The sequence below is a fragment of the Octopus sinensis genome, linkage group LG5, assembly GCF_006345805.1.
Source record: "Octopus sinensis linkage group LG5, ASM634580v1, whole genome shotgun sequence".
NCBI lineage: Eukaryota > Metazoa > Mollusca > Cephalopoda > Octopoda > Octopodidae > Octopus > Octopus sinensis.
This window is the reverse complement of record NC_043001.1, coordinates 17,868,561-17,883,306: the sequence shown is the minus strand read 5'-3', so window position 1 is coordinate 17,883,306 and position 14,746 is coordinate 17,868,561. Positions and strand designations below refer to the sequence as shown.

Here is a 14,746-nt window from a genome sequence, read left to right as displayed (position 1 = left end):
TTATTTTAATTCTCTCGCAGGAAGGCCTATTGGATTAGTGTTCTGTTATGCCTTCGAAACATGCCTGACTCCTCTAGCGCACAGCTGATGACGGGGGTTTTGTCCTTGTGTAGCTCGTCCTGTATTTGTTTTTCGTTTCCGTTTCTTGTTTTTTGTTTTTTGGCTTTTTCCGTTTCTACGTCTTATGTGATGTCCTGTACTCCCGTATAATTATTTATATATGCATGTATATATACATGTAGATGTAGGTACGTACATATATGTTTGTATGTATGCATATTTTTATTTATCTCCTTATATATATAGATATATATATATATATATATATATATATATATATATATATATATATACACAGATATGCAGGAAGTAAATAGACACCTTTAAGTTTTAAAATTTCTGATCTGAGCGTCTTAATAATGGTTTCAGCGGTGTAAAATTTACAGTGTAATTATTCTTTTTTATTCCAGGTGCCATTATATTAAACATCTGCGAAGAGTAACCCTGCCACGCACAAAAAGTTCAGCAGAACTGTCAGATTTTCAAAAATGTTGTATTATTGGGCAATCTGAGGCTGGTCTTAGCCAGCGAAAAATTGCTGAAAATCTTCAAATTCCTCTTGCTCCTGTTAATAGAATTATAGTGCAATTTAAAAACCAAGGAAAAGAATTAACAGATTCTTGTTCCTGCCGACCTAGGCCCTCGAAAAGAAGCTTCGCTGTTTGAAGATTTGTGGAAAACGAACCCCGTTCGAAGGCTTCTGACGTTGCAAAACAGCTAGAAGTTAGTCCAAGAAGATGTGTTACATATCTGCATAAGGCTGGTTATTATAGACGAGCAGCTAGAAGAAAACACCCACAAGAGACAATCACAAAGCTCATCAGTTCAATGCCAAAAAGAGATTCTGAATTAAAAACTGCAAAAGGAATGTCAACTAAATACTAAAGTGTGTAGTCCTACCTATCGATTACAATTCAAATGTTCGCTTTGCGTATTAAATAAAAGGTTTTGAAAATCAAAGGTGTCTATTTACTTCCTGCATGTCTGTGTACATACATACATGCATGCATACATATATACATACATGCTCCCACATTACGCACACACAAACAGGTCTACATATTATAAATAAACACTACTATTTGTTTATGTGTGTACATGGCACGCGTATGTGTATGTATCGGCTAAAACATTTAAATCTTCTTTTTTAGGGCTCATGAAATTGCATGTTCAAATATATTAATAAATAACCGAATGTATTCGGTAACAAAAAAAAAATTTTAACAAAACAGAAGAATGAAATCGAGAATAATACAGTTATTTCGAAACTCGTAACAAGTATTATCAATCAATATAAAAAAAAACCATTAAGTGATTTCATTTGGAGAATCCGGGCATCGATCCCGGTACCTCTCGCATGCTAAGCGAGCGCTCTACCATCTGAGCTAATTCCCCAACGATGACCCAACTTCTCTGTTAGTATTTGAATATGAAAGCGTTGGCTGATTATGCCGTTTGCTTTTAGTCATCGTTCGATATTCACGTGCGCGCTTGTGTGTGTGTGTGTGTTGTGTGTGCGTGTGTGTGCGTGTGTGTGTCAGTGTCTTTGAGCTAATTCCCCTGGGTAAGCTTTATAGTTTGGCATTTAAATATTTAAGTGTACCCTGCTCGTTTTCAATGTTGCTGTTGGATACGCTTCACCTATTGTTTTTCCTTTCCCTGTTACACCTATTGAACTGAAGCCATGCTGGAGCAACAACTAAAACGAATTAGTCGAGCAGATCGTCCCCCGGATTCATCTTTTAATTCTGGTATTTATTTACCCTTTTCCTTTTGTCGAACCGCTAGATTACGGGAGCGGGTAATAATCTCAAACTGGTTATCAAGCGGTGATGGAGAACAAACACAAACTCAAAGACACTGACACACACACACACACACACACACACACACACACACACACACACACACACACACACACACACACACACACACACACACACACACACACATACACACACACACACACACGCACGCACACAAGCGGGCGCGAATATCGAAAGATGACTAAAAGCAAACGACATAATCAGCCGACGCTTTAATATTCAAATACTAACAGAGAAACTGGATCACCGTTGGGGAATTAGCTCAGATGGTAGAGCGCTCGCTTAGCATGCGAGAGGTACCGGGATCGATGCCCGGATTCTCCAATCAATGTCATTCATTTTTTTTTTTTTTTTACTTTTGGTTCTTGTGTGCTTCAGTTTTACATATAACAACATTACACACAAGTTCAAAATTTATCTTTTTCTGAATATATTCGGTTTATTGATCACTGCAAATTCATAAAAGCTGAAAGACTTCAAATACAGAATGTTTCAGATGACATGTTTCAGTGTCGAGAGACGGCAAAAGCTGAGCATAGACTATGTACCTGTGTGTGTGTGTGTGTACTTGTTCGTATGTATATATGAGTGTTGTATGTGCGTGCGTGTGTTTGTCCACCGTCACCACCACCACTTAATGACCGGTGTTGGTTTATTTACGTCTCACTCAACAAGAGGTTCGGCAAAGGGAGTATGTAAGTGTTTATTTCGTCACCATAGTAACTGTGTTGTTACTCTATACAATATATAATATTTTATCTGTTAGTAGTTTCAGTCATTTGATCGCGGCCATACTGGAGCACCGCCTTGAATGGTTTCAGTCGAACAAATTATCCCTACGACATTATTTTTCAAAGCCTTGCATTCATTCTCTCGGTCCTTTCTGCCGAAACGCTAAGTTACGGGGACATAAACACACCAACACCAGACGTCAAGCGGTGGTAGGAGACAAAACAGACACAGAAACACACACACATAGATACATACGTAGATATATAGATACATATATACATGTATGTGTGTATGCATACGACGGGCTTCTACTTTCCGTCGACCAAATCCACTCGCCAGGCTTTGATCGGCCGTGGCTTTGACAGAATACACCTGCCCAATGAGATTTGCAGTGGGACTGAACCCAGAGCCATGTGGTTGGAATGCAAGCCCATGTAATCGATTTACACCCTCACTCGAAATTGCTGGCCTTGTATCAAATTTTGAAACATTAGAACTAAAACAAATATATTAGAATTAACAAAATTGTTGGGTAATGTGGAGAATCCGGGTATCGATCCCGGTACCTCTCGCATGCAAAGCGAGCGCTCTACCATCTGAGCTAATTCCCCATCTCCTACTGATCTGGCTTTTCTTATGTATTAATACTTTATTAATAAATGTGTTAATTCTTTGTTAATAAACGCGGCGAGCTGACGGAATCGTTAGCACTCCGGGCGAAATACTTAGCGGCCGAGGTCGACTTTGCCTTTCACCCTTCCGGGGTCAATAAAATATTCGCTATTTGAGCTCTGGGGTCGATGCATTCCTGAAGTACCGTGTTTGAAGCTCGGATTTTCTAATAAAGCTATTTATGTTTATGTTTATTTATCCTCGATTCTATAATTATGTTTATTTTCATGTTGTTGTTCCATTTGTCCCCCCGAACCCTTGTCTGTTCTTGTATCGTCCACCCTAATGAACCGGCTAGGACCGATCAGTTTTTGTTATTTACATAAAAATTAATGAAATCATAGAATTTCTAGAGGAAATGGAAATGAAATCAAGTAACACACAAGATATTAAAAAACAAAAGATTTATTGAAGAATCGTAGCATCGATCGCGGAACCTCTCGCATGAAAAGCTGGCGCTCTACCTTCTGAGACAATTCCACAGTTAGCAACTATTAGTTTTTGCTGTGGATATGAAAATTAAAACAAAACAAAAAATCAAAAAACAAAAAAAAAAACGGAACTTCAAAAGTAAATGAAAACAATCTCACTCAAGCTATTAAGAACAAAATTAGCTACACTGGAGAATCCAGACATCGAACCCGCTACATCACCTATGCAAAGCGAGCGTCCAACCACCTGAGCTAATTCCCCGGATAGTAAATACCGCTTTTTGCTGTGTATATGAAAATTAAAAAGAATACCCGGAATTTCAAAAGTAAATTAAATGAAGTATACAAGTTATTAAAAACAGAAGTAGCTTCATTGGAGAATCCAAGCATCGATCCCTGTTCCTCACGCATGCATAGCGAGCGCCATACCACCCGAGAGAGAATCCCCCGGTTAGCAATTATAAGTTTTTGTCATGTACATGAAAATTTTTTTTAAAATCTCGGAATTTCAAATCTCTTTTCTTTATTCAACATAAAGGTAAAAAAAAAAGAAAAAAAGTGGACGATACGAGGACAGACAAGGGGTCGGGGGACAAATGGAACAACAGCATGAAGATAAATATAATTATAGAATCGTGGATAAATAAGTATAAAATTCGGATGAAAAACAAAAATGAATGAAAAAAGCAATTATGAAGTGAGGCACGTGGCCGACCCCACAAACCACATTCCAACACTGAATCCTTTGGTAGACTCTTTAATTTCTCGTCCAAACAAGTTCATTTACTCTCAACACTCTTGCTACAGTTGTCCATCTTTTCAGAAATATTCCATGCGACAGGTATCTCCTATCCATCCTTATTTTCCTTTTCATATGGAAAAGGAAAAAGTTAACCAACCCAAGGCTGAAGAAATGAAATGAAGTAATAATTATATTAGTGAAACACAGCTAATTCCCCGGTTAGGGGCCAGATGTTTTTGATATGTATATGAAAAAAAATATCTCGGAATTTCAAATGTAAATGAAAATGAAATGAAGCAATAAGCAAGTTATTAAAAACAAAAGTAGCTTCATTGGAGAAACCGTATATCGATCCCGGTACCTCTAACATGCAAAGCGAGCACTTTAAAGATTGAATGCGTATCATGTGCATATGACAATTTTAATACCAAAAGAAAATGAAATCAAGTAATAGACAAGATATTAAAACTTAAAGAAAATTCATTGTAGAATCCGAGCATCGATCTAGGTACCTGTGGCACACGCAAAATAAGCGTTCCACAAGCTGACTAACTCCGCAGAACCAACTATAGGTTTTAAAGAATCCGGAATTTCGAAGCTAAATGCAAAAGAAATCAAGTAGTAGAAAAAACATTAATTAAATCAAAAGTATCGTCCTTGGAGAATCCGGGTATCGATCCCGGTACCTCTCGCATGCTAAGCGAGCGCTCTACCATCTGAGCTAATTCCCCGTTCGGTGATTCTAGACGTTTGTCCTGCATATGAAGTGTTGGAAACAAAGCCGGACTATCAAAACTAAATGAAATCAAGTAATAGACGAGTCATTAAAAACAAAAGTAGTATTATTGGAGAATGCGGACATTGATCTCGGTACCTTTCGCGTGCAAAGCGATCGGCCTACCATCTAAAATAATTCTCTGGTTAGCAAATAAAGGATTTCTCTATGTATACGAAATATTTTTAAAAGATCCCGGAATTTTAAAACTAAATGAAAATGAAATCAAATTATTGGCAAGTTATTAAAAGCAAAAAGAAACTTCATTGAAAAGTACAGGTATTGAACTAGGAAACTCTCGCATGCAAAGCGAGTGTTCTACCATCTGAGCAAATTTCCCGGTCACTGACACAATGTGTATCATATACTCTTTTACTCTTTTACTTGTTTCAGTCATTTGACTGCGGCCATGCTGGAGCACCGCCTTTAGTCGAGCAAATCGACCCAGGGACTTATACTTTGTAAGCCCAGTACTTATTCTATCGGTCTCTTTTGCTGAACCGCTAAGTGACGGGGACGTAAACACACCAGCATCGGTTGTCAAGCAATGCTAGGGGGACAAACACAGACACACACACACACACACACACACACACACACACACACACATATATATATATATATATATATATATATATACATATATACAACAGGCTTCTTTCAGTTTCCGTCTACCAAATCCACTCACAAGGCATTGGTCGGCCCGGGGCTATAGCAGAAGACATTTGCCCAAGGTGCCACGCAGTGGGACTGAACCCGGAACCATGTGGTTGGTTAGCACACAGCCACTCGCATACGAGAAATTCAAAACAAATACGGAATATCAAAACTCATTGAAATAAAGTAATTTAGAAGTTATTAAAAACAAAAGTAAGTTCATTGGAGAATCTGGGCATCGATCATGTACCTCTCGCATGCAAGGTGAGCACTCTACCACCTGGTCAGCGTTTACAGGCTTTTGTTATACACATATAAATTTTTTTTAAAAATCCATTGTGTTTCAAAACTAAATGAAATCAAGTAACAGACGAGATATTAAAAACGAAAGTAGCTTCATTGGATGGTCTGGGGAATTAGCTCAGATGGTAGAGCGCTCGCTTAGCATGCGAGAGGTACCGGGATCGATGCCCGGATTCTCCAAGGCAGATACTTTTGATTTAATTAATGTTTTTTGTACTACTTGATTTCTCATGAAAGCTAATTGCCCGATTAGTGACCAATGGTTTATGAAAATTTAAAAAGAAAATCCTCAGAATTTCAAAACTATATGAAAATGAAATCGAGTAATAGACAAATTATTAAAAACGAATTACACGTCGTTGGAGAATCCGGATATCGATCCCGGTACCTCTCGCATGCAAAGCGAGCGCTCTACCAACTGAGCTAATTCCCCGGTTAGGGATCAAAACTTTTTGTTATGTATATGAAAATAAAAATAAACCTTGAATTTGAAATGTAAATGAAATGAAGGAAAATACAAGTTATTAAGAATAAAAGTAGCTTCATTGGAGAATCTGGTTATCGATCCCGGTAACTCTCACATTCAAAGCGAGCGCTCTACCGTCTGAACCCGGTCGCTGATAGAATTTGTTATGTATACGAGAGTATCTGAGATAATTCCCCAGTTAGCAACATAATTGTTTTTTCTTATACGAAAATTTGAAAAAAAAATCCTGGAATTTCAAAATTAAAGGAAAATAAGGGCATTCTTTCGATATAACTCGACAAAATCAAAACACTTTACTATATTGGAGAATCCGGGTATCGATCCCGGTACCTCTCGCATGCTAAGCGAGCGCTCTACCATCTGAGCTAATTCCCCAGCCGGCAAACTTCGGTCGTTTGTTGTGCATATGAAATGCTGGAAACAAAGCCGGAATATGAAAACTAAATGAAAGCAAGTAATAGACAGCTTAATGAGATCGGAAGTAAGTTAAGTTAATTTTTTGGCTCAAAAAGCAAAAAGCAAGTAGGAGGACATGGAGTTATGTACAGGGTGGTGTTCATGCAAAGAGTTCAGGCCATTTGTGGTCAAGGGAGACTTTGAACCGAGCGGCCGTCGACATCTTCACCATCTCGTCCAGCAGCTTATTCCACGGATCCGCAACCCGGACGGAGAAAGCCCCTCTCCTTCGATTGAGATGAAATCATCACAGATAGAGCTTTTCGGAGTGACCCCGCAGCCGACGCTCTGAAGCAGGAGTGAAGAACAGCCCTTTCGAGAGGTTACACTTTCCGCTCATGATGTTGTGAGCAAGAATGAGATCTCCACGGCGCCGTCGTTTTTCTAGAGAATAAAGGTCGAGCGTCTTCAGCCTTTCTTCATAAGACATCCGGTACGTCTCTATCATGCAGAACGAGCCTTCCACCACTTGAGACAAACTCCCGGTAAGCGACTATCGGTGTTTGTGATGCATTCTTTTTTTTTTTTCAGTTTTTTGACTGCGGCCATGCTGGAGCACCAGCGTTGGTGGAACAAATCGACCCCAGGACTTATTCTTTGTATGCCTAGTACTTATTCTATCGGCTACTTTTGCCGAACTGCTGAGTTACGGAGACTTAAACACACCAATATCGGTTGTCAAACTATTGTGGGAGGACAAACGCAGACACACACACACACACACACACACACACACACACACACACACACACACACATACATACATATATACGACGGGCTTCTTTCAGTTTCCGTTTACCGAATCCACTCACAAGTTTGGTCGACTCGAGGCTATAGTAGAAGACACATGCCCAAGGTGCCAAGCAGTGGGACAGAACCCAGAATCAAGTGGTTGGTAAGCAAGCTACTTACCACACAGCCACTCCTGCGCCTATATGTATATGAAAATTACAAAAAAAAAAAAAATCGTGGAATTTAAAAAGCAATTGAAATCGAACTCAAGTAATTGACAAGTTATTGAAAACGAAATTAGTTCCAGTGGAGAATCCGGACTTCGATCCCGGTACCTCTCAGAAGAAAATCACTTTTGGAGAATCCGTGTACTGATCCCGGTACATATCGCATGCAATCTGCACGTTGTATATTCTGAGCTAATTCTATGTTGAGCAAACATAGGATTTGTTATGGATAAGAATATTTAAAATAATCCTCGGAAATTCAAGAGAAATTGCGAAAGACTTCAAGTAATAGACATGGGGGAGAATCATAGCATTGGTACCGTCACCTTCCACATGTAAAGCGACCGATCTACCGTCTGAGATAATTCCTAGGTTGGCGCTCAAAGGATTTTGTGATATCTATGACAATTTTTAAAAAATCCCGAATTTCATAACTAAATTGAAATGAAATAAAATATAAATTAAGAACGGAAGAAGATTCGTTGGAGAAACTGGGTATAGACCGCGGGACCTCTCGCATGCAAAGTGAGCGCTCTACCATCTGAGATACTTCCCCGTCTGAGGGAACAGACGTTTGTTATGCATACGAAAACTTGAAAACAAACCCGGAATATCAAAAGTAAATGAAATAATGTAATAGACAAGTTATTAAAAACAAAAGAAACTTTTTTTGAGAATCCGGGCCCGACCCCGATACTTCTCGCACGAAAGACAAGAGATCTACTACCTGGGCTAATTCCCAAGTTAAGAGCCAAATTAAGAGGCTTTTAGTAATATATATATGAATATTTAATAAAATGAAAAAAAGTCTTAATGGAGAATCCGGGTATCGATCCCGGTACCTCTCGCATGCAAAGCGAGCGCTCTACCATCTGAGCTAATTCCCCGGACAACTACCTCGGACGTTTGTTGTGCATATGAAATGTTCGAAACAAAGCCGGAATATCAAAACTAAATGAAATCAAGTAATAGACAAGTTATTAAAAACAAAAGTAGCATTATTGGTGAATGTGGACATCGATCCCCGTACCTCTGGCATGCCAATCGAGCGCACTATCACTTGAGCTATACTACCCCCTAGCGGCCGTGGATGTTTGTAATGCATATGAAAAAAAAAATCGCAGAATTTAAAACATATATGAAAATGAAATCAACTTATAGGTAACTAGATTAGTTTCACTGGAGATTCCCGGACATTGATCCTGGTATCTCACACATGCAAAGCGAGGGATCTACCAAAGAACCAATTTGCCGGTTGGTGACCCCCGGCGTTTGTTACGTATATTTTTTGATTCTTTATGAAATGAAAGAAAAAAAAAAACGGAATTTTCAAAAGTAAATGATATGAAATAAAACAATTGTTATTAAATTGAAAGGCAGCATTCCTGAATAATCCGGGAATCGATATCGGAACCACCCGCACACAAAGCGAGCGCGTTACCCTCTCAATTATTTCCCCACTTAACAAACAAGAGTATTTTTACGTATATGAAAATTTAAGAAAAAATCTGGGAATCTCAAAAGTAAATGAAAATGAAGTGAAAAAGGAGACAAGATATCAAAACAAAAGTAGTATTACTGGAGAAACCGTGAGCTGATCCCGTAATATACCGCATACAAAACGAGCGCCCTATATTCTGAGCTAATTCTACGCTGAGTAAATATAGGTTTCCCAGACCCAGAAATTCAAAAGAAATTGAGAAAGATATCAAGCAATAGACAAGTTATTAAAAACAAAGCATCTCAATTGGAAAATCATGGTATTGATACCGACACCTCTCACATGCAAAGCAGGCGATCTACAGCCGGAGCTAATTCCCCGGGCAGTGACTGAAGCCGTATCATGTGCTTTTGTTTTGTATATGAAAATTTAAAATCATCCCAGAATTAAAGACAGAGGTTTTTTTTGTGTATATGAAAATTCCCCCCCCCCAAAAAAAAACCGGCAGGAGTGGCTGTGTGGTAAGTAGCTTGCTTACCAACAACATGGTTCCGGGTTCAGTCCCACTGCGTGACACCTTGGACAAGTGTCTTCTACTATAACCTCGGGCCGACCAAAGCCTTGTGAGTGGATTTGGGAGACGGAAACTGAAAGTAGCCCGTCGTATATATGTATATGTGTATATATATATATATATATATATATATATATATATATATATATATATATATATATATATATATATATGTATATATATGTATGTGTGTGTGTGTGCTGTGTGTCTGTGTTTGTCCCCCAACATCGCTAATAAAACCAATGCTGGTGTGTTTACATCCCCGTAACTTAGTGATCCTGCAAAAGAGACCGATAGAATAAGTACTAGGCTTCCAAAGAATAAGTCCTGGGGTCGATTTGCTCGACTAAAAAGGCGGTGCTCCAGCATGGCCGCAGTCAAATGACTGAAACCAGTAAAAGAGTAAAGAGAGTATTTAAAAAATAAAATGAAAATGAAATGAAACAAGAGATAAGATATGGAAGCAAAAGTCATATTACTGGAGAATCCGTGAGCTGCTCCCGGTACATATCGCATGTAAAGCGAGTGCCCTACATCGTGAGCTAATTCTATGCTGAGTAAATATAGGTTTTGCTATGTATATGAATATTATTTAAAAGCCCCAGAAATTCAAAAGAAATCGAAAAAGATATCATGTAATAGACAAGTTATTAAAGACAAAGCAGCGCCATTGGAGAATGATGGCATTGATAACGGTAACTCTACTATGCAAGTTGAGCACTCTGCCGTCTGAGACAATTCCCTGGTGAGCGTCAGTTTTGTTATGTATATGAATTTTTTTAAATTCCCGAATTTCAAAACTAAATGAAAATGAAATATAGCAATTAACAAATTACTGAAAACGAAGGAAGATTTGTTGGAGAATCCGGGTATCGATCCCGGTACCTCTCGCATGCAAAGCGAGCGCTCTACCATCTGAGCTAATTCCCAAGTTGACAGATTAGGTTGTTTGTTATCCATATGAAAAGTTGAAAACCAACCCGGAATATCATAAAAAATACTTTTGTTTGTTACGCTTTACATACGAGAGGCACCGGTGTCAATTCCCGGATTCTTCAGGAAAGCTGCGTTGCATTTTCATAACATTACTTTCGAAATTCCGGCTTCTTTTGTCATTTTAATATACATAACAAAAGCCATAATTACTAACCATGAAACTGGCTCTGTTGGCAGAACGCTCGCTTTACGTGTGAGAAGTAATAGAAAATAACCGGATTTCCCTGTGAAATTAATTTCGTTGTCTGTTATTTGGGCACCTTATACGTTTTAAGTTCTATGATTTGTTTTTGTTTTCATATGCATAACAAACGTCCATGGTTGCCAACAGGGAGGTTCAGCTCAAGTGGTAGTGCGCTTATTTGGCATACGAGAGCTAGCGGGTTCGATATCCGTATTCTCCAATAACGCTGCTTTTGTTTTTAATAACTTGTCTATCACTTGATTTCATTTTCAACATTTCATATGCACAAAATCGTTCGCTGCAGCTGTCCAGGTGGATTAATTAAGGTGGTAGAGCGCTCGCTTTGCATGCGAGAGGTACGGGATCAATGCCCAGATTCTCCACTGCAGCTATTTTTGTTTTAATAACTTGTCTATTACTTCATTCCATTTTATTTACATTCGAAAGCCTGTGGAATGGGGAATTAGCTCAGATGGTACAGCGCTCGCTTTGCATGCGATAGGTACCGGGATCGATACCCGGATTCTCCATTGAAGTTTCATTTGTTTTTCATAACTTGCCTATTGATTTCATTTACGTTTGATATTCCGGGTTTGTTTTCAACTTTTCATATTTATCTAACATCAGCAACCTGTGGAAGGGGGAATTAGCTCAGATGGTAGAGCGCTCGCTTTGCATGCGAGAGGTACCGGGATCGATACCCGGATTCTCCATTGAAGTTTCTTTTGTTTTTCATAACTTGCTTATTGATTACATTTACGTTTGATATTCCGGGTTCGTTTTCAACTTTTCATTTATCTAACATCAGCAACATGGGGAATTAGCTCAGATGGTAGAGCGCTCGCTTTGCATGCGAGAGGTACCGGGATCGATACCCGGATTCTCCATTGAAGTTTCATTTGTTTTTCATAACTTGCCTATTGATTTCATTTACGTTTGATATTCCGGGTTTGTTTTCAACTTTCATATTTATCTAACATCAGCAACCTGTGGAAGGGGGAATTAGCTCAGATGGTAGAGCGCTCGCTTTGCATGCGAGGGGTACCGGGATCGATACCCGGATTCTCCATTGAAGTTTCTTTTGTTTTTCATAACTTGCTTATTGATTACATTTACGTTTGATATTCCGGGTTCGTTTTCAACTTTTCATATTTATCTAACATCAGCAACATGGGGAATTAGCTCAGATGGTAGAGCGCTCGCTTTGCATGCGAGAGGTACCGGGATCGATACCCGGATTCTCCATTGAAGTTTCTTTTGTTTTTCATAACTTGCCTATTGATTTCATTTACGTTTGATATTCCGGGTTTGTTTTCAACTTTTCATATTTATCTAACATCAGCAACCTGTGGAAGGGGGAATTAGCTCAGATGGTAGAGCGCTCGCTTTGCATGCGAGAGGTACCGGGATCGATACCCGGATTCTCCATTGAAGTTTCTTTTGTTTTTCATAACTTGCTTATTGATTACATTTACGTTTGATATTCCGGGTTCGTTTTCAACTTTTCATATTTATCTAACATCAGCAACATGGGGAATTAGTTCGGATGGTAGAGCGCTCGCTTTGCATGCGAGGGGTACCGGGATCGATACCCGGTTTCTCCATTGAAGTTTCATTTGTTTTTCATAACTTGCCTATTGATTTCATTACGTTTGATATTCCGGGTTTGTGTTTTCACTTTTCATATTTATCTAACATCAGCAACCTGTGGAGGGGGGAATTGGCTCAGATGGTAGAGCGCTCGCTTTGCATGCGAGAGGTACCGGGATCGATACCCGGATTCTCCATTGAAGTTTCTTTTGTTTTTCATAACATGCTTATTGATTTCATTGACGTTTGATATTCCGGGTTTGTTTTCAACGTTTCATATTTATCTAACATCAGCAACCTGTGGAGGGGGGAATTGGCTCAGATGGTAGAGCGCTCGTTTTGCATGCGAGAGGTACCGGGATCGATACCCGGATTCTCCATTGAAGTTTCTTTTGTTTTTCATAACTTGCCTATTGATTATATTCACGTTTGATATTCCGGGTTTGTTTTCAACCTTTCATATTTATCTAACATCAGCAACCTGTGATGGGGGAATTAGCTCAGATGGTAGAGCGCTCGCTTTGCATGCGAGAGGTACCGGGATCGATACCCGGATTCTCCATTGAAGTTTCTTTTGTTTTTCATAACTTGCTTATTGATTACATTTACGTTTGATATTCCGGGTTCGTTTTCAACTTTTCATATTTATCTAACATCAGCAACATGGGGAATTAGCTCAGATGGTAGAGCGCTCGCTTTGCATGCGAGAGGTACCGGGATCGATACCCGGATTCTCCATTGAAGTTTCTTTTGTTTTTCATAACTTGCCTATTGATTTCATTTACGTTTGATATTCCGGGTTTGTTTTCAACTTTTCATATTTATCTAACATCAGCAACCTGTGGAAGGGGGAATTAGCTCAGATGGTAGAGCGCTCGCTTTGCATGCGAGAGGTACCGGGATCGATACCCGGATTCTCCATTGAAGTTTCTTTTGTTTTTCATAACTTGCTTATTGATTACATTTACGTTTGATATTCCGGGTTCGTTTTCAACTTTTCATATTTATCTAACATCAGCAACATGGGGAATTAGTTCGGATGGTAGAGCGCTCGCTTTGCATGCGAGGGGTACCGGGATCGATACCCGGTTTCTCCATTGAAGTTTCATTTGTTTTTCATAACTTGCCTATTGATTTCATTTACGTTTGATATTCCGGGTTTGTTTTCAACTTTTCATATTTATCTAACATCAGCAACCTGTGGAGGGGGGAATTGGCTCAGATGGTAGAGCGCTCGCTTTGCATGCGAGAGGTACCGGGATCGATACCCGGATTCTCCATTGAAGTTTCTTTTGTTTTTCATAACATGCTTATTGATTTCATTGACGTTTGATATTCCGGGTTTGTTTTCAACGTTTCATATTTATCTAACATCAGCAACCTGTGGAGGGGGGAATTGGCTCAGATGGTAGAGCGCTCGTTTTGCATGCGAGAGGTACCGGGATCGATACCCGGATTCTCCATTGAAGTTTCTTTTGTTTTTCATAACTTGCCTATTGATTACATTCACGTTTGATATTCCGGGTTTGTTTTCAACCTTTCATATTTATCTAACATCAGCAACCTGTGATGGGGGAATTAGCTCAGATGGTAGAGCGCTCGCTTTGCATGCGAGAGGTACCGGGATCGATACCCGGATTCTCCATTGAAGTTTCTTTTGTTTTTCATAACTTGCTTATTGATTACATTTACGTTTGATATTCCGGGTTCGTTTTCAACTTTCATATTTATCTAACATCAGCAACATGGGGAATTAGCTCAGATGGTAGAGCGCTCGCTTTGCATGCGAGAGGTACCGGGATCGATACCCGGATTCTCCATTGAAGTTTCATTTGTTTTTCATAACTTGCCTATTGATTTC

The 14,746-nt window shown here is 39.1% G+C and overlaps 22 non-coding genes across 22 annotated transcripts; 16 read left to right on the top strand and 6 right to left on the bottom strand.

Moving 5' to 3' along the window:
* Positions 1 to 1,382: 1,382 nt before the first annotated feature.
* Trnaa-agc lies at positions 1,383 to 1,455 on the bottom strand. Its single transcript has one exon. It is a non-coding gene; the product is annotated as a tRNA-Ala (tRNA).
* Positions 1,456 to 2,137: 682 nt separating this feature from the next.
* Trnaa-agc lies at positions 2,138 to 2,210 on the top strand. The gene has a single exon. It is a non-coding gene; the product is annotated as a tRNA-Ala (tRNA).
* Positions 2,211 to 3,156: 946 nt separating this feature from the next.
* Positions 3,157 to 3,229, bottom strand: Trnaa-ugc. The gene has a single exon. It is a non-coding gene; the product is annotated as a tRNA-Ala (tRNA).
* A 1,892-nt stretch (positions 3,230 to 5,121) lies between these two features.
* Positions 5,122 to 5,194, bottom strand: Trnaa-agc. The gene has a single exon. It is a non-coding gene; the product is annotated as a tRNA-Ala (tRNA).
* Positions 5,195 to 6,305: 1,111 nt separating this feature from the next.
* On the top strand, positions 6,306 to 6,378 carry Trnaa-agc. Its single transcript has one exon. It is a non-coding gene; the product is annotated as a tRNA-Ala (tRNA).
* Positions 6,379 to 6,558: 180 nt separating this feature from the next.
* Positions 6,559 to 6,631, bottom strand: Trnaa-ugc. Its single transcript has one exon. It is a non-coding gene; the product is annotated as a tRNA-Ala (tRNA).
* A 356-nt stretch (positions 6,632 to 6,987) lies between these two features.
* Trnaa-agc lies at positions 6,988 to 7,060 on the bottom strand. The gene has a single exon. It is a non-coding gene; the product is annotated as a tRNA-Ala (tRNA).
* Positions 7,061 to 8,914: 1,854 nt separating this feature from the next.
* Trnaa-ugc lies at positions 8,915 to 8,987 on the bottom strand. The gene has a single exon. It is a non-coding gene; the product is annotated as a tRNA-Ala (tRNA).
* A 2,948-nt stretch (positions 8,988 to 11,935) lies between these two features.
* On the top strand, positions 11,936 to 12,008 carry Trnaa-ugc. The gene has a single exon. It is a non-coding gene; the product is annotated as a tRNA-Ala (tRNA).
* Positions 12,009 to 12,109: 101 nt separating this feature from the next.
* Trnaa-ugc lies at positions 12,110 to 12,182 on the top strand. The gene has a single exon. It is a non-coding gene; the product is annotated as a tRNA-Ala (tRNA).
* A 109-nt stretch (positions 12,183 to 12,291) lies between these two features.
* Trnaa-ugc lies at positions 12,292 to 12,364 on the top strand. Its single transcript has one exon. It is a non-coding gene; the product is annotated as a tRNA-Ala (tRNA).
* A 103-nt stretch (positions 12,365 to 12,467) lies between these two features.
* Trnaa-ugc lies at positions 12,468 to 12,540 on the top strand. The gene has a single exon. It is a non-coding gene; the product is annotated as a tRNA-Ala (tRNA).
* A 110-nt stretch (positions 12,541 to 12,650) lies between these two features.
* On the top strand, positions 12,651 to 12,723 carry Trnaa-ugc. The gene has a single exon. It is a non-coding gene; the product is annotated as a tRNA-Ala (tRNA).
* Positions 12,724 to 13,009: 286 nt separating this feature from the next.
* Positions 13,010 to 13,082, top strand: Trnaa-ugc. The gene has a single exon. It is a non-coding gene; the product is annotated as a tRNA-Ala (tRNA).
* Positions 13,083 to 13,192: 110 nt separating this feature from the next.
* Trnaa-ugc lies at positions 13,193 to 13,265 on the top strand. The gene has a single exon. It is a non-coding gene; the product is annotated as a tRNA-Ala (tRNA).
* A 109-nt stretch (positions 13,266 to 13,374) lies between these two features.
* On the top strand, positions 13,375 to 13,447 carry Trnaa-ugc. The gene has a single exon. It is a non-coding gene; the product is annotated as a tRNA-Ala (tRNA).
* A 103-nt stretch (positions 13,448 to 13,550) lies between these two features.
* Trnaa-ugc lies at positions 13,551 to 13,623 on the top strand. Its single transcript has one exon. It is a non-coding gene; the product is annotated as a tRNA-Ala (tRNA).
* Positions 13,624 to 13,733: 110 nt separating this feature from the next.
* Positions 13,734 to 13,806, top strand: Trnaa-ugc. Its single transcript has one exon. It is a non-coding gene; the product is annotated as a tRNA-Ala (tRNA).
* Positions 13,807 to 14,092: 286 nt separating this feature from the next.
* On the top strand, positions 14,093 to 14,165 carry Trnaa-ugc. The gene has a single exon. It is a non-coding gene; the product is annotated as a tRNA-Ala (tRNA).
* A 110-nt stretch (positions 14,166 to 14,275) lies between these two features.
* On the top strand, positions 14,276 to 14,348 carry Trnaa-ugc. Its single transcript has one exon. It is a non-coding gene; the product is annotated as a tRNA-Ala (tRNA).
* Positions 14,349 to 14,457: 109 nt separating this feature from the next.
* Positions 14,458 to 14,530, top strand: Trnaa-ugc. The gene has a single exon. It is a non-coding gene; the product is annotated as a tRNA-Ala (tRNA).
* Positions 14,531 to 14,632: 102 nt separating this feature from the next.
* Trnaa-ugc lies at positions 14,633 to 14,705 on the top strand. Its single transcript has one exon. It is a non-coding gene; the product is annotated as a tRNA-Ala (tRNA).
* Positions 14,706 to 14,746: the final 41 nt, after the last annotated feature.